We start from the raw sequence: 27,971 nt of genomic DNA, 5'->3' as shown, positions 1-27,971 counted from the left end.
CCAGGAGTTCAAGACCAGCCTGGGCAACATGGCAAAACCCTGTCTCTACAAAAAATATAAAAATTAGTGGGCGTGGTGGCGCACGCCTGTAACCTCAGCTACTTGGGAGGCTGAAACGGGAAGGATGGCTTGAGCCCAGGAGTTGAAGCTGCAGTGAGCCAAGATCATGCCATTGTACTCCAGCCTGGGTGACAGAGCACGACCCTGTCTCAAAAAGCAACACAAACAAATGCAAAACCTTCTAATATAAGCAAAACTAACGGCTGTTAAAATAAGGCAGAAAGGTAGACTGAAAGAAGGTATGCACATATGAGGGAACTTTCTGGGATCATGGAAATGTCTTCTATCTGGGCAATGGTTACATGGATATATACAGTTCTCAAAAGTGCATCTAAGTGTACACTAAGATCTGTGCATTTTACTATATATAAACTGCATCTTAAGTAAATAAATAAGTAAAGGGCAGATGCCTCCGCCCCAGCCCTGGCAACTGAGTCAGCAGACCTAGGGTGTGGCCCACGAGCATCTCCATGCTCAGCAAGTGCTGAGTGTTGATGCCCAGCCTGCGGTGGGCACCACCAGACACTAATTGCTAAAGTCTCTTCTGGCTTTAGCAGGATGGCTGAGTCTTTGCAGTTGTTGAGCATTTACCATTAGTCTGTTTTTAAGCATAAACCTAATTGCGGTCAAAGTCTGGTCCCAGGGCTGTCTCCTGATCGTCAGCAAGACCAGCTCTAAGCCATGGACAAAGGCTCCTCAGTCACCGGGCAGATCCTGGCCATGTGCCGGGCATCACAGGGCCCGCTGTGCTGGGAACAGAGGCCAGCACTCACTTGCAGGGCTGCAGACATACATCAGGCATTGGGCGTCGGGCAGAACCAGACAGGCACTCTCTGATCAGTTTCTGCCTCCCTGGAAGCCCTCCAGATAATGATTTTTGGCTGTGTGCTGAGGAGCTATTGTGTTATAGACACTATGCTGATTGTTTTGGGGGCGTGTTTAATTATATGAGCGGATGCATTGTGTAGTTCTTAGAGGCTGGAGCTAAGAGCCCCCACTTCTCCATGATTGCCTGTGTTTCTCTGTATAAGTGACCTAACCTCTCTGAGGCTCAGCTCCTCTTCTGTAAAACGAAGACAGTGGCCGTACTTCTTCCCTCACAGAGCCTTTAGCATGGGGAGCATTTAGCAAATGTTGGCTATTATTATCTAATTTAATCCTTATAATAACCCTATAGGCAAGGTGCTATTCTTATCTGCAGAGCAAAAACCAAGGCTCAGAAAGGTCAAGTCCCTCGCCCAAGATCATACAGCTAGAAAATGGAGGAGCTGGGATTGAAACTTGGGTCTGCTCAACTCCTGCCTCTGTTCACTGCACCATGCTGTCATCAGCTTTGTGGGATGGGGATCAATGCAGAAGACCCCCTGCAGACTGGACGGAGAATCCATCGCTGGCTGAGTGAGAGCCTGTCCTTCCGGAAGGCTGTGTGCACTGGTTCCAAGAGTGATTTCACATCCCTCTTCTACCAGCTGTGGGACCTTGGACAAGTTACTTAATGCCTCAAGCCTCAGTTTCTTCATCTTTAAAATGGGAGTGCTAATACCAGCCTTAACAGGCTACAGTGAGGATGGAATGAGTCAATAGGTGTAAGGCGTATAGAACGGCACCCTGAACACTGTAAACCTTTCGTACTTGTCAGCTGATATTTGCTGTCATCTGCGAGGTCACACACACCTGTCTAGGTTTGTAACTGAGCTGGGTGGGGCTCCAGGTTGCAGTAGGATGGGAAGTTGTCCTTCATGCCTTTGAGGAAGTGACAGGATAGCCTCCAGGTGGCATGTGGCAACAGGTGTAGCAAAAAGCCTTTTTGAACTACATCCAGGGACTCATAAGCGCTCAAATTAAACCGTCTTTTGGATTCTCTCATTTTTAAAAACTCAAAGCCTCATTCCCAGGCTTCAGTTCCTAACCATCTTTCTTTACTCCCTTGCAAGAGATTCGGGCTGATGGTTACCGTCATGTCTAAGTAAACGATGAGCTTCCCACCCCACAGCCCTGGCTCTCAGGTCATGGCAGCAGGTTCTCGACCAGACGGGGCTCAAGGTGAACAAACAACCTTTCTGTTTATTTATTTTGTATGCTTGCTTTAGTGTTTTGCCTGTGTTGTGGGAACCACAGCATGGGTTTCTCAAGCTGCTCTGTTTTCTTTGGGTTGAAAACAAAAATAAAAGGTGAACCATCAAACCGTGACGTCTGGCTGCCTGCATGAAACTCCATGAGGGCTGGTTTATAAATTTAAAATGTGTGACTGTCTGGGAGTGGTGGCTCACGCCTGTTAATCCTAGCACTTTGGGAGGCCAAAGTGGGTGGATTATCTGAGGCCAGGAGTTCAAGACCAGCCTGACCAATATGGCAAAACCTTGTCTCTACTAAAAATACAAAAATTAGCTGGGCGTGGTGGTGGGCGCCTGTAATCCCAGCTACTCGGGAGGCTGAGGCAAGAGAATCGCTTGAACCCAGGAGGTGGAGGTGGCAGTTAGCCGAGATTGCGCCATTGCACTCCAACCCGGGCAACAGAAGCAAAACTCCATCTTAAATAAATAAATAAATAAATAAATAAATAAATGACTGCACTAGGCTGAAAGCAGAATGGCAGTACATAATAAGAGCATCCCTTCTGGAGTCAAATCCCCGCTCTCTTCTTGGCTGCATGACCTTGAGAATGTGACACTCTTCCTCTGTGAGCCTCAGTCTCCTCATCTGTAAAATGGACATAGTCATGGCGCCTGCCCAATCGGACTGTTGTAAGATCAAGCAGGCAAGCTTTTGGCACAGCGTCAGCAAGCCTCAGCTTATGTGATCATCAGTATACCAGGACCACTCTGAGTTGAGCTGTTCAAGCTCTGGGTCTCTCGCCAACTGGCAGTGTGACCTTGAGCAAATAATTCACCTCTCTGAGCTTCGGGTTCCTCATTTGCAAAATTGAGGCCCCATGTTCTATCTAAATGGATTGTCCTGCATATTAAATTCTGGAAATAAGTACCTTAGGCAGTTGGGAGCAAGAAAGAGGACAGGCAAGAAGGGCCATAGAAGGAAAGTACTGGATCCCCAAAGCTAAAAGATTATTTACCTGGTGGCTGTGAGGAGGGAAGGCCAGCCTGACAGAGGACACAGAAATATCCACTGTTTCTTTTTTTGGGGGGCACAGAATCTCACTCTGTCACCCAGGCTGGAGTACAGTGGCGTGATCTCATCCCACTGCAACCTCTGCCTCCTGGGCTCAACTGATTCTCCTACCGCAGCCTCCATAGTAGCTGGGATTGCAGGCACCTGCCACCACACCCAGCTAATTTTTGTGTTTTTAGTAGAGATGGAGCTTCACCATGTTGGCCAGGCTGGTCTCAAACTCCTGACCTCAAGTGATCCTCCCGCCTCAACCTTCCAAAGTACTAGGATAACAGATGTGAGCCACCACGCCCAGCCAATGGCTTCTAAATTTGAGTGGCCCCAGCATCTTCCCTGTTGGACTTGTTTTATGTCTGCTGGTAGAATCAACACTCTTTGGGAACATGTGGATCTATGGACTTTGCTTAAACAGATTCTGAATCCAAGATGTCATTTACCAAAAAAGCACACAAGGGATAAATATCCCCCAACAGCAGAATTCTTTATTTTATAGAAGCATTCACTAGGAAATTCCTTTCAATGTTATGCATCCCTCATGTGCGTAATATGCTACTTGATTTACAAATAAGGCAGTATCGTGCAGAGGTAAAGGGTACAGTTATGGGAGCAAGATCACTCCCCACCTAGCCCCAGGTACCCCGATTCTGCCAATTACCAGCTGCAAAACTTTATGTCCCTTTGCCTCCATTTCCTCATTTATAAAAGGGAGATTATCGTACACGGTATCTATCTCGCCTATAGGTTGCATGAAGAATAAACAAGATAACTATAGATTGCATGAAGATAATTCTTGTAAGGAAAACTTACTACCACATAGTAAAGGCACAATATATGTAGCTAATATTCCTTCCAATACTATTTTCTGAGTGCCTTCTGTGTGTTTGGTGCCATCTGCCCTGTGTCTGCCTTCATAGAGCTTACACCAGGGATGTGGGCTATGGACACAGAAACAGGCAAGGCAACAAATAACATAAATAAACAAGATGATTACATGTTGTGGTCATAGCTATGTCCAAAACCAGCAAGACGCTGAGACAGAGAACTGCATGGACAACTACTTGCAAATGTCCGGTTTGGAAAGCCTCACTGTGGAGGTCACATTTAAGTGACAGATGAGAAGAAGCCAGTGAGAAGGACAGTGGGGCTGCAGCCACTCATTTCAAACATGAAGGTGCACGTGCCTCCTGCAAGATCCAACTCAGCAGGTCCGGGGCGGCCCTGAGTGTCTGCATTTCTTTCTTTCCTTCTTTCCTTCCTTCCTTCCGCCTTTCTTTCTTTTTTTTTTTTTTTTTTTTTTTTGACGGAGTCTCGCTTTGTCACCAGGCTGGAGTGCAGTGGCACGATCTCAGTTCACTGCAACTTCTGCCTCCCAGGTTCAAGTGATTCTGCCCAGCCTCCCGAGTAGCTGGGACTACAGGCGTGCACCACGACACCAGGATAATATTTGTATTTTTAGTAGAGACAGGGTTTCACCATGTTGGCCAGGATGATCTTGATCTCTTGACCTCGTGATCCTCCCGCCTCGGCCTCCCAAAATTCTGGGATTACAGGTGTGAACCACCACGCCTGGCCTTGCCTTTCTAACCAGCTCTCAGGGCTGTTGACACTGCAGGACCACACTGTGAGTGGCCAGGGACTAGCAGAGGACAGGGGGCAGAGGGTGGATCCAGGTCCAGACGACAGAGTACCTTGAAGGCAAGTGGGGAGTTTGGATTTTATTCTCAGGATAGTAGGAAGCCAGGCAGAGGAGTGACATGACTGAAGGATGCTTCTAGAAGCTCATTTTGGCTGCTGCGTAAAGACTTGCTGGGGCCAGGGCAGCCACAGAGAGACCAGGTTGGAAACTGATATCGTTGTCCAGGTGACAGTGGCTTAGACAAAGGTGGTAGTGATGGCAGAAGCAGGAAGTAGGTGGATTTGAAACCTTTGGACAGGTAAAATCAACCACACTTGCTGAGGTGTTAAATAAAGCCATCCATCATCATATAAGATATGTGCTTATCTTAATTTTTTAAAACTCAATAGTATAGAGTATAGAGCTCTCAAGCAGGGGTGATCTTGCCCTCTCGTGGGACATTTGGCAATGTCTAGAAACATTTTTGGTTGCCCCAGCTGGGGAGATGCTATTGGTATCTAGTAGGTAGAGACCAGAGATGCTGTTATACAACCTACATTGCACAGCACAGCACTCCCAACAAAGAATTATCTGCCAGTATGTCAGTGGAGCCAGGGGAAAGAAACCTTGCATAGAAGTACAGGAAGGCAGAAATGTCCTGCCTGCCCCACCCCCATCTGACCCCCACACCCCAAAGATAACTACTGTTCCCAGTGTGCTTGATGGTCCAGACTTTGTTCTGTGTGTATACGCAGATTTCCCATAAGCCGCCTCACCGGTGAAGTAATGCTTGGGAAATGCTCAAAACTTAGGAGCCCTGAGCCCACCATAGGAAAAGACTGTTCATTTTGTCAAATCTGTTCTATTCCTACCCCATGGGGAAGGTTACTGCCACACTGCCCAAAATTGTATTCATTCTATCAGTTGTGATATTTTTTCTTTTTCTCCAAAGAACTTTCCAAAAATTGCTATCCTTGTGACCTAGGCAGCCTTCTCTAACTGGGACTAACTCACGAAACCTGAGAATTTCAGTGCAGGAAGAAATGTTGGGATAATATAGTCCTACCGAAGTTCTTACTGTACAGGTGGGAAAACTGAGGCCCAATACTTCTTGGAAGTGGGGAAATCCCCTTATAATAAGTAGTCTCTTCTTCATTTACTGGGATATTAATTTCAGATTTTCAGCTTAATACACAGTTATGGCTTATGTTTCTGATTTATTTTTCTTGGTCGTGTCTATATGTGAGGTTGGTTACAATGGGAGACAAAAGGGACATTCTTAGCCTTGTACTTCCAAAGTGCTGTGACAGGTGGTCTCCAAAAGATGGGAGGAATTTTACCAGTCTGTGAACTTGAGCTCTGTAGTCTGGGAAGACCGGTTGAATCTTTTTCACTGGCTGAACTGAGCGTCATCTTCACGTGCCCATCTGTGGGTACCACAGCTGTGCAGAGGTCAGTTTTGAGTTCAGGCTCACACGTGGAATGGTGCAGCCTGTGGCCATCCTCCCATTATCCTTGCTGTCATCCCTTTAAACGTCCACAGAGACCTCCAAGTGGAAAGAACCATGTCTACCCCATTAGAACCCCAAGCAAGGACTCTGCAGGTCAGAGAGGCTGACTCCATGGCAGCAATGAGGGCTCCAACAGCTGGAATCCAGTCCTGTCCTCCAGCTACCTGTGTCCTGAGCCCAAGGGAGGGACCCTGCCCCCTCCTCCCACTCAGCCAGTAGAGAGAGGCGGGAGCCTCTTGAGAGGCTTAGGAAGGCACCCTGGGAAGCCTCCCTACTTGTTTTCCCAGACCCCTCAGGTTGGGGGTAAATGGTGTGAAGGAGTCTGGTCTTTGATTCTTTGGCACTGGGGAGCCACTGAAAGTTCTTGAGCAGGAAGTAACCGGATAGAAAATGGCTATTCCAGGAGGATCAAAATGGCAGCAGTGTGCTGGGTGAATTGGATGGACAGGAAAGACGGTGAAGGAAGCCTGGTGGGTACAGTGAGGAATAACAGTCTACCCCAGAATGGCAGCAGTGAAAACAGAAAAGGGGGAAGAGATGGGCATTTGTGACTAATGGATGTTTGTGACTTGCCCCTGAATGAGGGAGAGCCGGGGGTCATGGATGACCTTGGTTTTGACCCCAGATGAGGAAAATGGTGACTCTGCCGATATGGGAAATGGGCAAAGTTTACTTAGCCTCTCCCAGCCTCACTTAAGACATCTGTAGAATGGGGTTGTGTATTGAGTGGTGGGAAGATTAAATGAAATTGTGCATGGAAATTAACCCAGGCCTGAGGGGAGTGGCAGGCACTAGGACCATGAAGAGCCTTATGAGCAGGGCTTTATTCTGCGAGGCCATAGGGAGCCATGGAGGGATGTTGCCTGAGGGTGGGATGGTCACATTTGCCTTTTGGAAGGACCTCTCTGAGAGCAGTGGAGAGAGGGCAGGCCAGGGGGCAGGAAGACCACAGGGGAGGCCTTTGCAGTCTGTATCCAGGTGAGGTGTGGGGTTGGTCCAGACCAAGCAGAAAGTAGGGGGCAGTCCTGAAGCAGGCAGGCTGCCTTGTGTGCCTCCTCCCCTTTGTGCTTGGGGAAACCACTGGGAGGAATGGGAGGTGGCCAGCTTGTGTCCCGGCAACCCCACTGTCGGGGGGTATGTGTGACTGATGGGCCATCTCTACACAAACCCTGCACTGGGCCGGGCCCTCCAGCAGCTGCAGGACATCAGAGGCTGAGCTGTTTGACCAGAGAGGCCACAGCTATCCAGTGGGAGTGTGCGGCCCCAGGCAGAGTCACCCTCCTTCCAACACAGCACCCCCATCTCCCAACCCCCATCCACCCTTCCCCGAGTCAGATCCCCATCCCCCACTGACTCCTTGGGGACTGGATCTTAATTCGCCCTGTTCCCACCACTCTGCCCTCATCTCTTCCTCCCCTGCGCTTCCACGGGTCGCCTGCACTTCTGCTCGCTTTTCCCTCATCTGTGCTGTCCATGCCTCTCTGTTCCTTCCTGCCCTTGGCCCCTAGCATGTGGTCTCACTGGGGCTTCTTCTCTCTTTGTCCATCTTGTGCATGCAGGAGGCTGAGGGCAGAGGGTGGTGATGCCTGTAGGTCCTAGCACCATGCCCGGCCCATGGGGGGAGATGGAGCCCCAGGGGCTGTCTGCCTGCTCTGTCAATCCATCTCTGCTTCCTTTCTTTTCTCCTGTATCTGTTTGCTGGATGTGCATCATAACCTTGACAGTAACGTTTTCAAGGGCAGGCCTGGTTCTTCCACACTCTATTTCCTGCTACCCAGAGGCATTCCCACCACAGTGATTTATGACCCTCTCTATGGAGTGGCGTCTTCTAGGGCAGTGGCCTAGGAGACATTTTCCAACTTGCAGCCCTGGGACTCTGTCCTTCTTCCCTCACTGCTGGGGCCACAGCCCTCTCTCAGTGAGTGACCTTAGCAGCCATCCTCAAAACACCCCGGCCAAGGAAAGAGCTCTGATAAAACCCTCAGAGCCTGACTCTCAGCCCCCATTCCCGAGCCCCCACTTTGCAGCTGCCAGCGACCTGACTGTGCAAGCTGAGAGGATGCATGGGCACAGGTGGCATTAGCTGCTCACACTGTTGGCACCAAGCTGGCCTCAGAAAGGGGGGGGGTGGGTTTTGTTTTACTGTTTTGGTCACTTATTTCATTTAAAAAAATATATTAGATGAGAGTGTTTTTGGCTCATACAACGGAAACAATCCTAGGTCCAGCTGGATTTCTGGGTCCAGTGGTACCCTCTGGAGTTTCACTGAATCTCCACCTCGGCTCGCGTTAGCTCCCTGCTGGTCCCCTCCTCAGGCAGCCTCTCCCCTTGCGATGACAAGACGGCCACCAGCAGCTGCAGGCTGCATCCCGTCCTTCCTGCAAACCCAGAGGGACAGGGAAGTCTCAGTGTTTCCCCCAAAGCAAAGAACTGAGCCTCACTGGTGCTGCCTGGGCCACAGCCCCGCCCCCTGGGACACAGAAGAACTGATTGGCTAGGCCTGACCACGCCCAGCCTTAAAACCTGCAAGGAAGAGGCCCTGCCTGGTAGGCAAGCACATGGCATGGCCACCACATCACCTGAGTGCTCAGCAAGGTAACCCTGGGCAGCCCAGCTCACCCAGCCCAGCATGGCCATACCCCAGGGCCCAAAGACCCTTGTTGGGAATCACTTGTGCAACAGGCTCGGATAGCTTTACACTCCAGAAAGACAGTAGCATTCTACTTGAAGGGTCTCTGCAGTGACTTCTTTTCTGATAACAAGAAGCATTCCTCAGTTTACCTGTTTGGGACATTCCTATTTGGTGTTAGGCTTTTGTAAAGAGAGGGTGTACCTGTGGGGGACCTGGCACTGGGTCATTTCCCCAAGATGCCACTGCCGTGTCCCCCAGCACCTGGGTGACTGCTACATCACTGCCTGTGACCTCAACTCTGTTCCTTCCTCTTATAGCAGGGATGAGATCACAGCCAGGAAGTGTTGGGATGATTCCATTACAAAGATAATGTTTTTTGAATGGATGTCTGGAGAGAGTAGCCAGAGGTCAGCAGCTTTGCTCCTGCCTCTCCAGGGTCCACCCTCACTGGGCAGTACCATCCTACCATCCATGCCCAGCTCATAGAGGGCACTCAGGAAATAGCAGCTGATATTTGGTCATTATATATTTTTTTGGAGACAGAATCTCACTGTGTTGCCCAGGCTGGAGTACAGTGGCGTGGTCTAGGCTCACTGCCACCTCCGCCTCCCAGGTCAAGTGATTCTCCCACCTCAGCCTCCCGAGCAACTGGGATTACACGCACCCTTCACCACACCCGGCTAATTTTTCCTTTTTTTTTTTTTTTTTTTTTTTTAGTAGAGACAGGGTTTCACCATGTTAGCCAGGCTAGTCTCGAACTCCTGACCTCAGGTGATCCACCTGCCTCGGCCTCCCAAAGTGCTGGGATTACAGGCGTGAGCTACCACGCCCAGCCATTGTCATTACTATTGTTATTGTGCTGGTTGTTCAGCCTGGAAGTTTCTCCAGGCTCAGGAAGCAGTCTTGACCCTTGCTGGCCTTCACCTCTCTGGCTGCCTCCATTCCATGCCTAAACATTTGGAGTTACAATTCCTTAGCTCATCTTTTGGATCTAAACACCCCAGAGGGTAGAGATGATGCTGGTGTAGCTCCTGGCCTGAGGGAACACTCACCGATCTACCAGAGGCTGGGACACCCACCGTGGGGCTTTCAGGAGGATAATCTGGTTTTGAATCTGCACAGTGCTGGTTATGAGCCTGTGATCTCCACTCCCTTCCCTCCTCTTACAGCAGGGACAAGACAGCAGCCAGGGAGTGTTGGGATGATTCCATTTACAAAGATGACATGCAAAATGTCCAGCTCAGTGGCTGATACCGGGGCAGGGCTCTAGGCCTGTGGGTTGAGATTCATCTGTGAAGCCCAGAGAGGGCAAAGTTCCTGGACATAAGGCCTCAGGCAGCCCTGTGAGCCCTGGATAGCAGGGGCTAACACAAGGTGGCAGAGAGGCCCTTTCGGCATTCAGCCTTGACCCCTGTCTTCCAAGGCAGGTTGCTTAAGATATTGGTATTTGTCTTTGCTACTGACGGCCTGGGACAACCCCTCATCCCCTTCCCTCTCTCTGTCATTAGCAAACCTCTGCTTCTGACCTTAGATAAAGGAGTGCTTTGTTCATGGAACTGATGTGTAGATTAAAAACTCCTTCTTTTAGAGCAGGGCTTGGGGGCAGGCGAGAGACAGGATTTTAGAGGGGTTGAGAGGATGGACTCTGGACTCATTATCTGTCTCACAGCCGTGCTCTGCTACTTATTAACATGAGGCTTTGGGCAGGTTAAGGAACCTCTCTGGGCTCGAGTGTCTGTGACTCTAGCATGGGATTGGCAGTGGTGGCTGCTTCGTGATGACATGAGGTCATTCGGGCTCAGAGGAAGCATTCAGTGTATGTGAGCTCTTCTGAGCACAATGTGAAGATGCATCTTTTAAAAACGAAACGCCCACTGATAAAATGTGTACTCCTCCCAATTTGGAACCTGACACACATTGTCTAGATCCACCTGAAGCTGCAAGAGCCCTGCTGCCAGATACCAGGGCAGGAAATCTTATCCTGGGGGACAGTCCAGGAAAAGCCAGTGACTTCCCTTTAAATTATACAGGATTGTGCCTATGGCCCTTGTGGTAGGCTAAATAATGCTCCCCTACCCTACCCCCAAAAGATCTACATCCTAATCTTAGAATCTGTGACTATTTACGTTACATGGTAAAAGGGCCTTTGCAGGTGTGATTAAGTTAGGGCTCTTGAGACAGGAACATGATCCCAGGTTATCCAAGTGAGCATGATGTAGTCCCAAGAGTTTTTTTGTTTTGTTTTTGGTTTTTGGTTGTTTTGTTTTTGTTTTTGTTTTTTGAGACACAGTCTCACTCTGTCGCCCAAGCTGGAGTGCAGTGGCGCTATTTTGGTTCACTGCGACCTCCACCTCCCGGGTTCAAGCAATTCTCCTGCCTCAGCCTCCCCAGAAGATGGAATTATAGGCACGTGCCACCACACCAGGCTAATTTTTTGTATTTTTAGTAGAGATGGGGTTTCACCGTGCTAGCCAGGATGGTCTTGATCTCCTGACCTGGTGATCTGCCAGCCTCGGCCTCCCAAAGTGCTGGGATTACAGGCGTGAGCCACTGCGCCCGGCCCCACAAGAGTTCTTATAAGGAGGAGGCAGGCAGGCCGGAGTCAGAGAAGGAGGTGTGGTGACCAAAGCAGAAGCCGGACGGATGTGCTTTGAAGGTGGAAGAAGGTTCCAGCAGCCAACAAAGGCAGGTAGCCTCTAGAAGCTGGAAGAGGCAAGGAAATGGATTTCTTCCCTGAAGCCTCCAGAAGGAACACAGCCGTTGGTCACCTTGATTGTAGACCTCTGACCTTCAGAACGACAAGAGAATACCTTTGTGTTGCTTGAAGCCACTAAGTTGGTGGCAGTTTGCTATATCAGAAGTGGCTGGGGAAGCAACATGAAATTAACACAGCCCTTCTTGGGGAGGTGGGTAGCCGTTTATCAGGTTTTCACCCACGTCGAGTCAGCTGAGGAACAGTCACTGGTCCAAGTCGCCCCACCTGGGCCCCAGAGGCCCCTGCTGGGAAGGGCAGCCACCACTGCCATTCCCATGCTACAGGCACAGACACTCAGGCCCAGAGAGTTTCCTTCATCTGCCCAAAGCCTCACTTTAATAAGTAGCAGAGCACGGCTGTGAGATGACTGCTATTTTCTCTTCCTCCTCCTCAGCCTCCGTGTTCCTAGATCACTCATCCCAAATGCAAATATATTTTTCAGTAGTAATTGCTTCTCTGGGGAGGAATTTTTTTTTTTTTTTTGAAGTTTGCAAATCTTTTTATTTCCAGCTGTTGAGACAATATTTTTGAGAGCTGATGTTACTCTAGTGGCCAAACCAGTGCCAGCTATTGAACAGCCAGAAAGCTACAGTAATTGACTACGTGACCATTTCTCTTTGAGCACGTTGTTTGTTCTCCTTTTCCAGAAGTTGTAGGCGTCTATTTAGTTTGATTATGTGTCGTCTTAGTGAAGCTGCATCTACAACAGTCGGGTCATCCGATGTTCCTTCAGTTGTTGCGTCTGTATTTGAAATGCCATACGTGATGTTGTCATGATGAGGATTAGAAGTGGCCGGAGCAGACCTGCCACGCGACACAGGGAGAGAATCATTTCTGACCAGCTGTCCGTTTTGATGAACAGCATTTTCACTCATAGACCGTGCCCTCTTTAGTCTGCCAGCTGCAAAGATTTCTTCATTTTCAGGGGTTGTAAGAGATCTTTCTAAATCCAGAAAATCTGGTGGTCTTTCACTTAGCGTAAGTACACGGGTGGTGTTTTTAGCACCAGGGGTTTGAAGGGAGTTGATTGAATAAGGTCAAGATCTACTGGTCTTGAAAGTGGAATATCTTCATTATTTCTTACAACACCAACCCTCTCCAGAACCTGCACACTAGTGTCTGGAACTCCTTCTTGGAATCCTTGCTCCAGGTCAGCGTTTCGCAGTGCTACTTTTTTTCTTTCTTCCTTTTCTTTTCCTTTTTTTTTTGTTTAATGACAGAATCTTGCTCTGTCGCCCAGGCTGGAGTGCAGTGGCATGATCTCCTGGCTCACTGCTACCTCCATCTCCCGGGTTCAAGCAATTCTCTGCCTCAGCCTCCCGAGTAGCTGGAATTACAGGTGCCCACCACCACACCCGGCTACTTTTTGTATTTTTAGTAGAGACAGGTTTCACCATCGTGGTCAGGCTGGTCTTGAACTCCTGACCTCGTGATCCACCCACCTCGGCCTCCCAAAGTGCTGGGATGGGATTACAGGTGTGAGCCACTGCGCCTGGCCGGTAGTGCTACTTTTAACTTTTCTGGGATCCTCACTTAATGACTAATGCCTTCAGTCTATTCCATTTCTTACTGAATTCAACTGATTTCTGCCATCTCAGCAGCAGTGGGAGAAGGAAATGCTGCCCCACTCACAAATGTGTACTTGCTATTGGCACGATTTGCTTCTACGCTTCATAGTAAATCCTTTGACTTGCTTCAATGTGCATGTGCTAGATTGAGAGCCACTTTTGTCCCCCTGGGCCCACAGGAGGATCCCAGTGAGGGCTGCCGTCCGCCGGTTCCCGGGGGCGTTGGGGCAGGTGCTCTTAGAGGCTGTTGGCCGAGAGCACGGAGGCGCCCAGGCACAGCACCGGCGTAGCAGCCCACAGAGGGCCCCTCTGGGGAGGAGTCTGAGAAGCCCACAGAACAGCCTGCGCTGTCACTCTGGGGGTTTCTAAATTAGAGCCATTCCAGGTGACCCATGGAGGTACCTCTCCTAGTCCCCAGTTGCACCGGCTGCCGGCCCTAGGCCTCCCTCTCCAGGCTGCCACTGCCTGTCTTTGTGGGGAAACTGGCTGTAGTTCCTGCAGTGGGATGGATATGGGCCCTTCTGTCTTGGAATAAACCTCTCAGCAGCTGCTTGAGATCACAGGCCGGCACCTAACTTGGAGTTATCATTCACACACCCAGAAAGGCAACAGCCCTGTGGCACTGTTCTCTGGCCTCCCCAGGTTTCCCACAGCAAATGACAACAACAGCTTGCAGTGTGCCTGTCCTATGCCGGACCTGGACTCTCAGAAGTGTCTGGGGAAGTAGACAGCATTTTCTTTTTCTTTTCTTTCTTTTTTTTTTTTTTTTTTTTGAGACAGAGTCTCACTCTGTCGCCCAAGCTGGAGTGCAGTGGCACGATCTCGGCTCACTGCAACCTCCATCTCCTGGGTTCAAGTGATTCAGGATTACAGGTGCATGCCACCACGCCCAACTAATTTTTGTATTTTTATTTAGTAGAGACAGGGTTTCACCATGTTGGCCAGGCTGGTCTCAAACTCCTGACCTCAGGTGATCCAACTGCCTTGGCCTCCCAAAGTGCTGGGATTACAGGCGTGAGCCACTGCGCCTGGCCAGCATTTTCTTTTTAACAGATGAGGAGGTGAAGTGCATTGCCAGGGGTGTACAGAATTAAACCTACATCCCACAGACTCCAAAATCCATCTATATTCCACTCTACTGCTAAGCCAACTACTGATTCACTCAACAAATTCCACTATACCACCATGCTGTGCTATTCCTTCATTCAACAAACATCTATTAAGCTCCTCTGGCCTGTGCCAGGCTTGTTCTTGGACTAGAGAGAGCAGAGAACAAAAATGACAAAAATTCACACCCTTGAAAGCTTACCTCCTGCAGCCACACTTTCCAACAGAAATAGAATTCAAGGCCCATATAAATTTCCTGGTAACCACACCTTTTTTAAAAAGGACAAAGAAACAGGCAAAATTAATTTTAATAATATATTTAGCTCGACATGTTCAAAATATGTCATTTCAACATGAAATTAATATAAAAATGTTAGTGAGGTATTCTTTTTGGCCTCCTAAGCCTCAGAAACTTGATGAAAGCTAGTTCCCTCTGGCCACCCGACAGCAAGCTGGGTGTGATTATCATTGGGTCACCTGGAGCTCAGCCCGCATTCTGTCCATCAGTCCGTTCCTGCTATGTGCCCCTTGGGACTGCACTGGCCATAGCAGTGGGCTCCGTGGCTCCCTGTTGCTGTGGAATTGGGGAGCCACCATTTCTCTGGATTTAGAGGGGTGCTGGGCCTCAGCTCAGAGGGCTAGGTTAATGCACCTCTCAGTTTGTAACTTGTCGTTGTTACTGGGCCCTACAGAGCCGCTTCCAATCTTTTCGTTGTTATTCTCTTATTCCTCTTTTCTCCCCTCTCCCATTCCATCCAGGGCACCCATCCTAACATGTTTAACGTGCCTCTTGTTGGCTGTGGTCTTGTACATTGTGTCTTTCTCATTTCTGTGGATGATATTGGGTTCTGTCTCATTCTGATTGGTTATCCCCTACCTTATGTTTTTCAGCCAGCAATTTTATTTTCCTGGCCATAAATTCAAGAGCTCACCTGCAGCAACACTAGCCAATGGAAAGAGAATTCAAGCCCCATATATAATTTTACTTTTTTTTTTTTTTTTTTTTTTGAGACAGGGTCTTGCGAGTGTCACCCAGGCTGGAGTGCAATGGCACGATCTCATCTCACTGCAACCTCCACTGCCCAGGCTCAAGTGATCCTCCCACTTCAGCCTCCCAAGTAGCTGGGACTACAGGCACTCACCACCGTGCCCAGTTAGTTTTTTTGTGTGTGTATTTTTTGTAGAGATGGGGTTTCGTCATGTTGCCCAGGCTGGTCTCGAATTCCTGAGCTCAAGCAATCTGCCTACCTCGGCCTCCCAAAGTGCTGGGATTACAAGCGTGAGCCACTGCACCGGCCTGCCCCATATATAATCTTAAATTTCCTGGCAACCACATCTTTTTATAAAAGGACAAAGAAACAGGAAAATTAATTTTAATAATAGATTTTACTTGATATATCCAAAATCTGTCATCTCAACACGTAATTAATATAAAAATGTTAGTGAGATTTTCTTTTTGTCCTGATAAGCCTTGGCAATCTAGTGTGTGTTTTACACTTGAATAGCACATCCCAATGCAGACTGGCCACATCTTGAGTCCCATAGAGTTTATTGGGACTCTCTTGTCCCCATAGTTTGTTCCCATGAGTCCCCCACCCTCGCTCATCTTCTCTAGGCTACCTCAAAGGAACCGGTTTGCCCTCATTCTCTAGGATGTTCTAGCTCCTTCTCTGAGTCTCTTGACTCATCGATTCTTCCTTGAGTTCTGAGATTACTACCAGCTAGGGCTTGCTATATGACATGTCACTTTGTCCTCACATCACCCCCATTCTGAGACTAAGGGAAGAGCTGGCCCAGGGTTGCACACCTAGTGGGTACTGAGCCTGATTCCAGACTCCAGCAGCCTGAGCACAGAGCCCAGCTCCTAACGAGCATCTCCTGCCTAACTGACTGCCCTCGGCCTTGACCCAGCAGGATTCCCAGGAGACGTGGCTTGTGGGAAAGAAGCCCAAGCAGTTCTGGCTGAACTTCTTTTTCTGAGATGTGTTGAGAGTATCAATTATGTGTGGGTCCTCAGAGACATGCAACTCCGTGGCTTACTCAAGGCAAAAAGTTCCCTCCCCATCACTTAAAAGATGGAGGCAGTCCTCAGCCCTGAGTTTTTATTCCTGCGACTTTGCTGTGTGTGCATCTCACTCACTGCATCTGACAATTGCACGGCACTGCATGGTGTGCGCCTAGCTCATCCACCCATCCATCCCCCACCCAGAGACACCCAGACTGCTGCAGTGGACAGCCTCACCCACGGGCCCTGCGTGGGATGTGAACTCAGGTAGAGACCTGCCGTGCTGTGCCAGAGTGAGCTTGGACCACTTTACAACAGCCAGTCGTGCACATCTCCTCCCTACTCCGAGTTCAGTGACATCGTGTCAGTAGCTCGATAGCGCGGTGATGGGAATATTTACACCACAGCAATGGGCCATGGCAATCACTACAAATCTGGGCTGTGTGTGTGTGTGCATGTGTGTGTGTATGTGTGTGTGCATGTGTGTGTATGTGTGTGTGTGTACGTGCGTGTGCACGCACCCACGTGAAAGAGAGAGGGGGAGGGAGAGAGAGCTAGTTTACCAGCATACCACTGTGATGGAGTATGTGGAGACTTTGTTTTCTAGAGACATGGTCTCACTCTGTTACCCAGGCTGGATCGCAGTGGTGTGATGATAACTCACTGCAGCCTCAAACTCTTGGTTTCAAGTGATTCTCCCACCTCAGCTTCCTGAGTAGCTGGGACTACAAATGTGTGCACCAGCACACACAGCAAGAGACAGGGTCTTTCTGTGTTGCCTGGGCTGGTCTCAAACTCCTGACCTCAAGCAGTCCTCCCACTTCAGCCTTGCAAAGCACTGGCATTACAGGCATGAACCATTGTACCCAGCCCTTTAATTTTATTGAATTAAGTGCTTCCAGACTGGTACCAGAATGACCATCCAATTTTACATGTCATTTCAAAAAAATTGTTTTCCCAGTTTCCAATTTAAAAAGACTTATGAACAAGTATGTGCATTAAACAACAGTGACAACATAATTTCAAGTCACTTATTAATTCAGCTAGTTGGCCCTGGGATGTAGTGCAGAATTCTAAAGATAAGTGTTGACTAGAATTCAGTTTCTAGTTTTGGCATTCTAGGACTCTTTCAAATGCAGGAGACAGAAAACTCAGTGTAATGAATGAGCTCTTATCACTCAGCCCTCCAGGGGTTCTTCAGACACAGCGGGATCCAGGTTTGCAAACAGTGCCATGAGGACTCACTCCCTGCCATTTGGTTCTGCTTTTTGCTGTGTTCATTCATTCCCAGGCAGGCTTTCTCTGCCCAATGCTCTGAGCTGCCTATGCAATGGAGGAGCGTCTCTTTCTCAGCAATTCCAGGGAAAGTTGAAATTTGAAACTCATTGGCCCAGTGTGGGTTACGTGTCCGTCTTGAAATTATCACTGTGCCCCAGAGTGTGGGATGCCCTGATTGGCCAGGCCTGGGCATGTGCCTGCCCCTTGAGCCAGAATCAAAGTCATGTGGACTGAGAATGGGGAGGGCCCTAGAGAAGGAAAACCAGGCACTGTTCCCAGCAGGTTAGGAGTGCCTGCTGGGCAGGTAAAACAACAGCATCCTCTCAACTTCTCTGGGGCGCTTGAGACTGACTGGTGCCCCTCCCTGTTGGACACCTCCTCCTGTGACCTTTGGACCCTGCGTTTTCAGGGCTTCCCGGCCTCTCTGACTGAAGAGGCCTTCTCTGCATCTTTACCCAGGCCATCTTCTTACCCTGCTTCTGGCTGAGGCTCTCTCCAAAAGCCCCGTACTGAATCACTCACCTCATTCCTGCTAAGCGTGTGTTGTGACCAGTGCTCCGATTATGGGCATAGGCTCTGTGTACTCTCTTGTCGGGATGGTATCATTGTTGCCATTTTACAGATGAGGAAACCGAGGCTCTCAGCGGTGGAAGGAGCAGCTAGTGAAGCAGATGCACACCAGGGTCCTTGTCTTCAGCTGCCGTAGCCCTCCACTTCCCTGATCTCGCTGTGTCTGTCACCAGGGCCCTCCAGCTCTGAAACTATGTCCCTTTCCTTGTGGTATCTGCACCTAGCCAGCCGCCACCTTTCCTCCCACAACTGTGAGCCTCTCAGCCTGTGTGGACAGGCGTAGCTTTGGCTATACATGACAAAAAAAAAAAAGCAGATTCAAAAAGATAAACTTTTATTTTTCTCTTATGTAAACAGAGTCCAGAGGTCAGCAGTGCAGGGCTGAAAAGGCAGCACCGTGATCCTCAGGGACCTAGGCTCCTTCTATCTTGCTGCTCTGCCAGTCTCTACCTCACATCCCAGTATGGCTGCTTGAGCTCCAACCATCACATCTGCACTAGAACCAATAGGAAGTGGGAAGCAGGGGGAGACATGTCTCCTCATTTAAGAATGCTTTCCTTCCTGAATGTGCCCCACCCCCTGTACACACCCTGCTTATATCCCATTGGCCAGAACTTAGTCACATGCAACCACTAGTGAGCTGCCTAAGAGGCTGGGTACTGCTATCTTTATTCTAGGAAGCCACGGAAAGCCGAGCATCAGCTTACTATGGAGGAAGGGGAACACATATAGGGAACCACAAATAGGCAAAATTAGTATTACTATTATTTTTTGAAACAGAGTCTCACTGTGTTGCCCAGGCTGGAGTGCAGTAGCATGATCTCAGCTCACTACAACCTCTGCCTCCCGGGTTCAAGTGATTCTTGGTGCCTCAGCCTCCCGAGTAGCTGGGACTACAGGTGTCCGCCACCACGCCTGGCTAATTTTTGTATTTTCAGTAGAGACGGGGTTTCACCATGTTGACCAGGGTGGTCTTGAACTCCTGACCTCAAGTGATCCGCCTGCCTCGGCCTCCCAAAGTGCTGGGATCACAGGCGTGAGCCACCCCACCTGGCCAACCGGCAAAACTAAACCACCCTGCCGACCAAATGAAAACATCAGACCAGTGAATTGGCATGCTCTCTTTTCTTTCCCTCCAGCACAGGGAGAAGGAGGAAAGAGCAGCAGGCTCACTGTGCTTGGAGGTGAGCTGTGCCGGGCAGGTGACATCTCACCTTGGCCAGATCTCTCTGGTGCATTCCTCAGGAGGTCAGCCCCGTTTCCGGCCCTTAGCTGGGACCTGCTTGGTGTTTACAGATTGACGTGGCAGAGGGGAAAAACACCCAAGATGTGCCCACTGAGCCCTGTGAAATCGTTTTCCAGCATGGAAGTTTCACCAGGGCTTCTCTATAGACAGTGAGGCCACTTCTGAATGCCATGCTGGCTGTGAAGAAAGTCGATTGTGTCTTTTTTCAGTTCACGGAGACTTTTTTTTTTTTTTTTGAGACGAAGTTTCACTCTTGTTGCCCAGGCTGGAGTGCAACGGCGCAATCTCAGCTCACTGCAACCTCCGCCTCCTGGGTTCAAGCAATTCTCCTGCCTCAGCCTCCCGAGTAGCTGGGATTACAGGCTCACGCCACCATGCCCGGCTAATTTTTTATATTGTAAGTAGAGATGGGGTCCCACCGTGTTGGCCAGGCTGGTCTCAAACTCCTGACTTTTAGCTGATCCACCCTCCTTGCCCTCCCAAAGTGCTGGGATTACAGGCATGAGCCACCACACCCAGCCAGTTCACAGAGATTTTAAAACCCAGGGGGGCAGGTGGTTGTGAGGGTGGGCTAGCCACGGGTTGGGGGAATCATAATGCCAGCTTTCCCTGCAGCATCATGTCTTGGCAACACCAAACACAGAAGAGGAAACTGAGATTCTGAGAGGCGTAAGGAGCAGCTACTGAAGCAGATGCATGCCAGGGTCCTTGCCTTCAGCTGCCATAGTCTCCCATCTCCCCAGTCTCCATGTTTCTCTGTCACCAGGGCCCTCCAGCTCTGAAATGATATACCTTTCCGTGTGGTACCTGCACACAGCCAGCCAAACACTCTGCTGGATAACCCTCCACGTGGATAACACGCTCACCCCTCAACCCTATGAGACCAATATTGTATCCTAGCTGCTGCTGGGCAGAGGTGGGATTTAGTTCCCTCCTGTGAGCTGTTGTGCCCTGACTTCTCTGCGAAGTGGGGACCGTAGCACTTCCTTCCCGGGGCTGCTGGGAGATGATGTGTGAAACATATTAGCAATACCGTGGAGGTTGTGAGCACTCGGTCCAGGGTAGATCTTTTTTATTACCCAGTGGGAAAGAGGGGCTAAGCGAAGCAAACGTGGGCTGGATTGCGTCCCCCGCCAAATTCCTTTGTTGAAGCCCCCTGTCCCCAGTACTCAGAATGGGATTGCATTTGGAGATAAGGCCTTTACATAGGGGATCAAGGTGAAGTAAAGTCATATGAGTGGGCCCTAATCCAATATCACTGGTGTCCTTGTGAGAAGAGGATCTCCTGAGCCCAGGATTTCAAGACCAGCCTGGGCCATACTGGGAGATTCCATCTTTACAAAAAAATGCCAGGCTTGGTGGCATGCACCTATAGTCCCCAGCTACTCAGAAGGCTAAGGCAGAAGGATTGCCTGAGCCTGGGATATCGAGACTGCAGTGAACTGTGATCATGCCACTGTACTCCAGCCTGGGCAACAGAGCGAGACTCTGTCTCAAAAAAAAAAAAAAGAGAGAGATTAGGACAGAGACACACACGGAGGGACAACCGCGTGAGGACAGAGGGAACAGGTGGCCATCTACAGGCCACAGAGAGAGGCCTCAGAAGGAACCAACCTTGCTCAGAAGGAACCAACCTTGATCTTGGACTTCCAGCCTATAGAATTGTGAAAAAATAGATTTCTGTTGTTTCAGCCACCCTGACTGTGGTACTGGTTATATCAGCCCCAGCAAACTAATACAAGCTCTTAATCTCTCTTCCCCTCCCCTTCCCTGCAAGCTGTCCCCTTTTAACCTTAATTCCAGTTTTATGATTAAACATCTCAGCGTCAATTATTTACAACACATCCAGATGAGTATCAGAGCTGCAGGGGACTGAATGACTCACACTGGGGAAGCTGGTTTTTATGAAGGGAAAAACGGCACTAAGAAAAACAGGGAATTGTATCTCCTGACCACAGAGACTGAAACTGACCTAGGGAAAGTTTCTGTCAGCCGCAGCACAGGGAGGGTCTCTTCGTGGGAGTGGGGGGCCCGGGAGGCACCAGGCAGTGGAGTGTGCCACAGGTGCCTCACACCTGTATATGGCACCTGCCAGCACGCAGGCTGTTTACTTACCCAATAGTTGGTTTGACTGGGCACAATTCCTTCATCCAGATAAAACTAATCACTCGGAGTGAGTCGTGTCTAGTTTGAATCTTTGCTGCACCATTCACTGTGTGACTTTGAGCAAGTTTCTTAACTTCCCTAACTACAGGCTCCTCTTCTGTGAAATGGGGCTTATTCTAGAAACTTTTTCATCAGCTTGGGAAGTTTAAGCATGGTAATAAATAACTGAAAAATTAGACTGTGATTATATTAAGTAAATAATATTCGTAATAGGTCGTTAAGAAAAATAAATATATTAAAATTTTATAAATAAAAACAAAACAGAATACATAAAATTAATAAAGAAAAGTAAATATATAATGAATATTAAAATTGTATAAATAAAATTTAAAAATGGAATACATAAAATTAATAGTAATAATAAGTAATAAATAATAATAAAGGCATGTAAGGCACCCAGCACTGGCATTTCATAGGAGCTTAGGAGAATGTTCACTGTAGTTGCCACAATTCCGAAATGTAACAGTTGGAAAAAGAATCAAGTGTGACAAGTGACTTCCTAAAAATCGAAGGCAGGAAGGAAACCCAGGACTCGAGAAAGCAGCTCTGGCTAAAATGCTTCGAGTAGGAAAGTCAGGTATAAAGTGGAGATGAGGGAACGGGGAATGGCGAGGGGAGGGGGACAAGCTCGGCTCAATACCAAAAGAGCTCTTGGCAGCAGGTTTGGGAACCACTTCTACAGAGACAGCATTGCTGTGGCTAAAAAAGAAAATGTCCAGATATGGGCAGGACAAACTTTCTCAAACGGTGTCCTAATCTCCAGAATCAGAGCTGGTCTAAGAAAAGTCTGGGAACGCAGAGGGCTTGCTTCTGCAGGACTCGTGGGCCTGCAGAGGGCTGGCTGTCTGCTTCACGTACCTCGACTTTTGGCTTAAAAGCCCTCATGTAATGAGTACTTAAAATAAACGTCAGTCTTGTCCTGTCGTCAGCACTTTGGAACTGCAGTTTTGAGCCCCCAGGAAGTGGGGTGCCTGCTGACTCAAGCACGAGAATACCTTTATCAAGTTTGTTGGTCCCAGCAATGTTAGAACAAGTGTAAACTTGGCTCGTTAGCAGAATCCTGGGTTAAAATGTAAACTTGGTAGAGGAGCACCGCCATGCTGAGCCTCCCTCCAACCTGGCCACACGAGGAAAGGGCGCATAATTCACCAAGCGATTGGTTTTATCAGGATTGAGAAACTGTGCCTAATCAAATCAGCTATTGAGTAGGTAAACAGTCTGTGCTGGCAGGCACCATACACAGGTGTGAACTGGAATGCCACCTGCAGGAGTTGCCTGGGTCTGCCATAACAAATTACCCCAAACTTCATGGCTGAAAACAACACACATTTATTGTCTTGCAATAAATGTGTTCTGGAGGCCAGAAGTCCAACCTCAGTTTCACGGGCTAACATCACAATGTGGGCAGGGCTGGTTCCTCCAGAGGCTCTAGAAGAGCATGCGTCTTCTTGCCTTTTCCAGCTCCTGGAGGCACCTGCATCCCTGGACTTGTGACTCTCTCCTCACATCCTCCTGCTTCCACGATTCCATCTCCTGCTTCCTCCTTTGACCTTTATGCTTCCCTCTTATAAGGATACTACTCATCAAATTGGGCCCACCTGGATGATCCAACGTAATCTCCCCATCTCAAGATTCTTAACTTAATCATGTCCAAAAAGGCACTTTTTCCATATAGGCTAAAAGTTACAAATTTTGATTAGGACCCGGATATCGTTGAAGACCACGATTCAGCCTCCCATGTGCCTGTTCCCAAATTCCAAGAAACACAGGGTGTTGAGCAGCAAAGAACCTTGTGCAGGAGCCCGCTTCTTCTCTGCCTCTAACTTGAATGGCCTTGAGTTAGTCTCTGACCCCTTCTGGGCCTCTGTAAAGATGAATGGACGCCCACCTGCCTCCATAGGCCTGTAAAGGATTTCTGGCACAATTAGAGCAGCTACTGTCTGCAGGGCATTGGGTCAAGGCCCTCAATGTATTCACTCATGGATTCTTCAGCTTTATGGTCCCTGAAAAGTGCTGGGCAGGCTCCTGACTTAGAGCCTTGGCTCTGTGGTTCCCTCCTCTGCCTGGAATGTTCTTCCCCAGGTATTCATGTGATTCCTCCCTCGCATCCTTCAAATCTCTGCTCAGATATCATTTTCTTGGTGACTGTGTACCTGGCCACCGTTTTTTGTTTTTTTGTTTTTGAGACAGAGTCTCGCTCTGTCACCCAGGCTGGAGTGCAGTGGCATGATCTCGGCTCACTTGCAACCTCTGCCTCCCTGGTTCAAGCCATTCTCCTGCCTCAGCCTCCCAAGTAGCTGGGATTACAGGTGTGCGCCACCCCTCCTGGCTAATTTTTGTATTTTTTTTTTTTAGTAGAGACAGAGTTTCACCATGTTGGTCAGGCTGGTCTCGAACTCCTGACCTCATGATCCACCCGCATCGGCTTCCCAAGGTGCTTGGATTATAGACATGAGCCACCACACCTGGCCTGTTTTTAAAATCACTACCCACGGCTCTGTTATTTTCTTTTAGCTTGTATTACCTGCTACCATACCACAGACTCTAATGTGAGCTCTATGGGGACAAGGCCTTCTGTCTGTTTTGATTGTTTCTATGTCCTCAGTGCTTAGATCAGGACTTGGTCCATAGTAGGTGCTCAGTTAATATTGTGTTAGGTAAATGAATAAACACCCGTAATCAAAACTCTGAGCTCGTCACTTATAAACCCAGTGAGGTAGATCCCAGTAAAATTTACTTTGTACAGATGACAGAGCTGAGACTGAGAGCCCTAAGAATTGTCTTGTCTAGGTAATTACTAAGTTACAGAGCTGAGATACAAACCCGGCCTCTGATCTGGAGCCCAGGCTCCCAGTCCCACGGCATAACAGGTGGAGTGGATACTCACCAGCACCCTCTGCAGTCCCTGATTTGATAAATTCTCATCTGTGACTTCTCTCCTTTTTTCTGCAAAATGCCCCTTGGGGAAGACAAACCAAATGAATCCAGTCAGTGTCCAGAACTGCCTGTCACACAAGGACAAATGCTGAGTCCAGATGGCACTGAGGTTCACACAAGCCTGGCTGGCCGCCAGGAACACTGACCACAGGCAGCAACGTGCGACAAGCTCCAGCTTCTCTTCCAGGCCCTCAATCCTCCCACTCTTCAGATTCCAGGGCTAAGCCTCCAAAGTTGTCCACCTAGGCTGGCTGCGGTGGCTCACGCCTGTAATCCCAGCACTTTGGGAGGCCGAGGCGGATGGATCACCTGAGGTCAGGAGTTTAAGACTAGCCTGGCCAGCGTGGTGAAACCTCATCTCTACTAAAAATACAAAAAATTAACCGGGCGTACTGGCGGGCGCCTGTGGTCCCAGCTACTCGGGAGGCTGAGGCAGGAGAATGGCGTGAACCCGGGAGGCGGAGCTTGCAGTGAGCTGAGATTGCGCCACTGCACTCCAGCCTGGGCGACAGAGCCAGACTCCGTCTCAAAAAAAAAAAAAAAAAAAAAAATTAGCCGGGTGTGGTGGCGCACGCCTGTAATCCCAGCTAGTTGGGAGGCTGAGTCAAGGAGAATCACTTGAACCTGGAAGGCAGAGGTTGCAGTGAGCCAAGATCGCGCCACTGCACTCCAGCCTGGGTGAGAGAGCGAGACCTCATTGATGGGAACTCTGCCCTGCCTTGGTGGAAAGGCTGGCTTTTCTGCTGCTCCGTGAATGAGGACGGCCTAAACAAGGGGCTTTGTGGACAGGCGCTGCCACTTACTAAACTGAGACTTTGGGCAAGTTTCTCCACCTCTGTGCCTCAGCGTATTCCTTGATAAAATGGACAGAGGTGGGGATAACAGTACCTCCCTTATATGATTGTTGGGTGGGATAAATGAGCTAAATTGTGTGAAGTGCCTGGGGTGTCAGTGCCCTAACTATGTGCTGGGGGTTGGGGGAATAGAGTACTAGGGGTCTGGCTGTTGGTCAGAGCCTGTGCTTAGCCTTGTTTGCCGGGGTCGGGGGGCTGCTGCTGTCGTCCCCAGAGACACCGATGGCCAGAACCTGGAGAAGGTTCGAGGTGTCAGACTCACATTGGGCTGACGGGGACAGGAGATCTGCATCCCTCAGTGCTATCCTGGCAGAGGAAGACTCTGAAATGTGAGATGTCACATTTCCCAAGAAATACTGAATGTGACTGGGTCCCCCGTGCCAGCCTTCTAAATAAGGCTGGACACCAGCCACCTGCTTAGAGAAAGACACTATGTCAAGCGCCTCAAGAAAAGATGTATGGTTCATGAACTCGCTGCTTCTGCTTCTGGTCCCCGGAGTCTTCAAGATGAACTTGTCTTCCTTAATTTCTCCACCACTTACATAGATTAGCAAGGACCCTGGTGATGTGAGGTTTTATACAATTCACCGACATCTTGTGTTTGGAGTCGGGGAGGGAAGCTGCCTCTTTTCTCTGCAAGCCATGACATATTCTGGAAGATGCCCACTTTCCCATCGCTGTGGGATTACTGAGGCTGAGCCCTCACCCTGGAATATCCTGATCTCTTACCCCCAAATTCCACCCACAGGAAGACCACAGAGGCCTCAAGGCCCTGCAGAGCTGCATGTGTATCTTCCTTCTCCCTGCCCTCCTCAAATTGAATCCGTCATTCTTTTTGGAAGCTCTTCAGACATGCTCCATTTTGGCAGTGCTACTTGGTGTTTAAAAGCATGGGTTTTAGGATCAGGCGTACCCTACCGCTGCCTTGTACTCACTGTGTGACCTTAGAAAAATTACTTTCCCTCTCGGAACCTGTGTCCTTATCTATAAAATAGAACCAATAACTATTAAATGATGATGCACATAAAGAGCTCCACAGAGGGCCTGGCACAGAATTGGCATTCAACACACATTGACGCTTTCTCTGACGCTGACTTCCCTTCTGTTAGGCAGAATCGCCTGTCTTCCTGCTGGATTGTAAAAGTCTGTCTCATGTATCTCGGTATCCCCCAAAGCTCCTGGCATACAGTAGGGGAACCGGGAATTGTTTAAATCAAAGTCTTCAACAAGTCATTTTAAAAGAAATGTTCAGGTCCAGTAGCTCATGCCTGGTAATCCCAGCACTTTGGGAGGCTGAGGCAGGCAGATCGCTTGAGCCCAGGAAATCGAGACCAGCCTGGGCAACAGAGCGAGACCCTTTCTCTACAAAGACACAAAAAATAGCTGGACATGGTGGTGTGTGCCTGTAGTCCCAGCTCCTCGGGGGCCGAGGTGGGAGGATTGCTTAAGCCTGGGAGGTCAAGGGTACAGTAAGCCATGATCATGCCACTGCAGCCTGGATGACAGAGTGAGACCCTGTCAAAAAAAAAAGAGAGAGAGAGAGAGAGAAGAAAGGGAAGAGGAGGGGAGGGGAAGGAAGGGAACATTTACCTGTCACCCCCTCACACTTTTGTCCTGAAACACCTCTGGGAAGAAGGAAGGAAGGAAGGAAGGAAGGAGGGAGGGAAGGAGGGAGGGTAGGGAGGGAAACATTTACCTGTCACTCCCTCACACTTTTGTCCTGAAACACCTCTGGGAACCTCGGTGCCTTGCCCAGAAAGTGGCCCCCAGGGACTCAGCTTTGTGGGAACCCGCACAGTGCAGGCACAGGTGGACTTCACAGTCAGCTGGATTTGATTATGAGTCGACTGTGCCACTTACCGGCTGTGTGGCCCAGGGCAAATTACTTACCCTGTCCAAGACTCCGAGATGGTGGGGCGGATCATTCCTTGAAGGGTGGCCGTGAGGATCGGGTGAGTTTAGGAATGCACCTGATTCATGCTGAGTATCAGCTGCTGCTGATTTCATGATAGCTGCTGCGGAGACTGCTATTCTTGTTACCATTATTCTTCTTACCCTGCCTTGTGTATTACTTAACATCCTTTCTTCTTTTTCCCATCAGCTCTCTCCAGCTGGGCAGCCCTCCTCCCAGCTACCCTGCCTCTATGCCTCATTTGCACATTGCTTTTTGTTTTTCCCTAGTGCACAGTCTAAAAGATCCCTGGTGCTCTGTTGAAACAGGAACCTGACACCCTTTGACCTTGGTCCGTGGGGAGGTGGCCTGAAACTCCCTCCCAGGCAAGACAGGAGCAGGGGCTCAGCACCTTTCTTCCTACCCCCACTGCATGGGACTGGAAATTGTGACAAAAGTGATTGTGGGCTGAAACTTGGCAGAGAGAACCCCACTGAATTCCTCCTTTGTGATGTGAATGTGGCACAGCCCGGTGGAACCGGGGATCCCTTTCCCAATTATGCAGCTTGGCAGGAAGAGGTCGGTGCAGGGAGAATGCTCAAGGAGCCCCTTTGTCACGGGGGTTGGTAGCACCGCCAGCCGCCTCCGAC

At 49.3% G+C, this 27,971-nt stretch overlaps 1 protein-coding gene and 1 pseudogene across 4 annotated transcripts in view; one reads left to right on the top strand and one right to left on the bottom strand.

Moving 5' to 3' along the window:
- Positions 1 to 27,971, top strand: part of TMEM51 (transmembrane protein 51) — a 68,173-nt gene that overhangs the window by 26,968 nt on the left and 13,234 nt on the right. The gene's annotated exons all lie outside the window — the stretch shown is intronic.
- LOC109028352 (mitochondrial fission factor-like) lies at positions 12,195 to 13,292 on the bottom strand (annotated as a pseudogene).

The sequence above is a fragment of the Gorilla gorilla genome, chromosome 1 (genome assembly GCF_029281585.2).
Source record: "Gorilla gorilla gorilla isolate KB3781 chromosome 1, NHGRI_mGorGor1-v2.1_pri, whole genome shotgun sequence".
In the NCBI taxonomy this organism is placed as follows: Eukaryota; Metazoa; Chordata; class Mammalia; order Primates; family Hominidae; genus Gorilla; species Gorilla gorilla.
The sequence above is the reverse complement of the archived record's forward strand: the minus strand, read 5'-3'. Positions and strand labels throughout refer to the sequence as shown.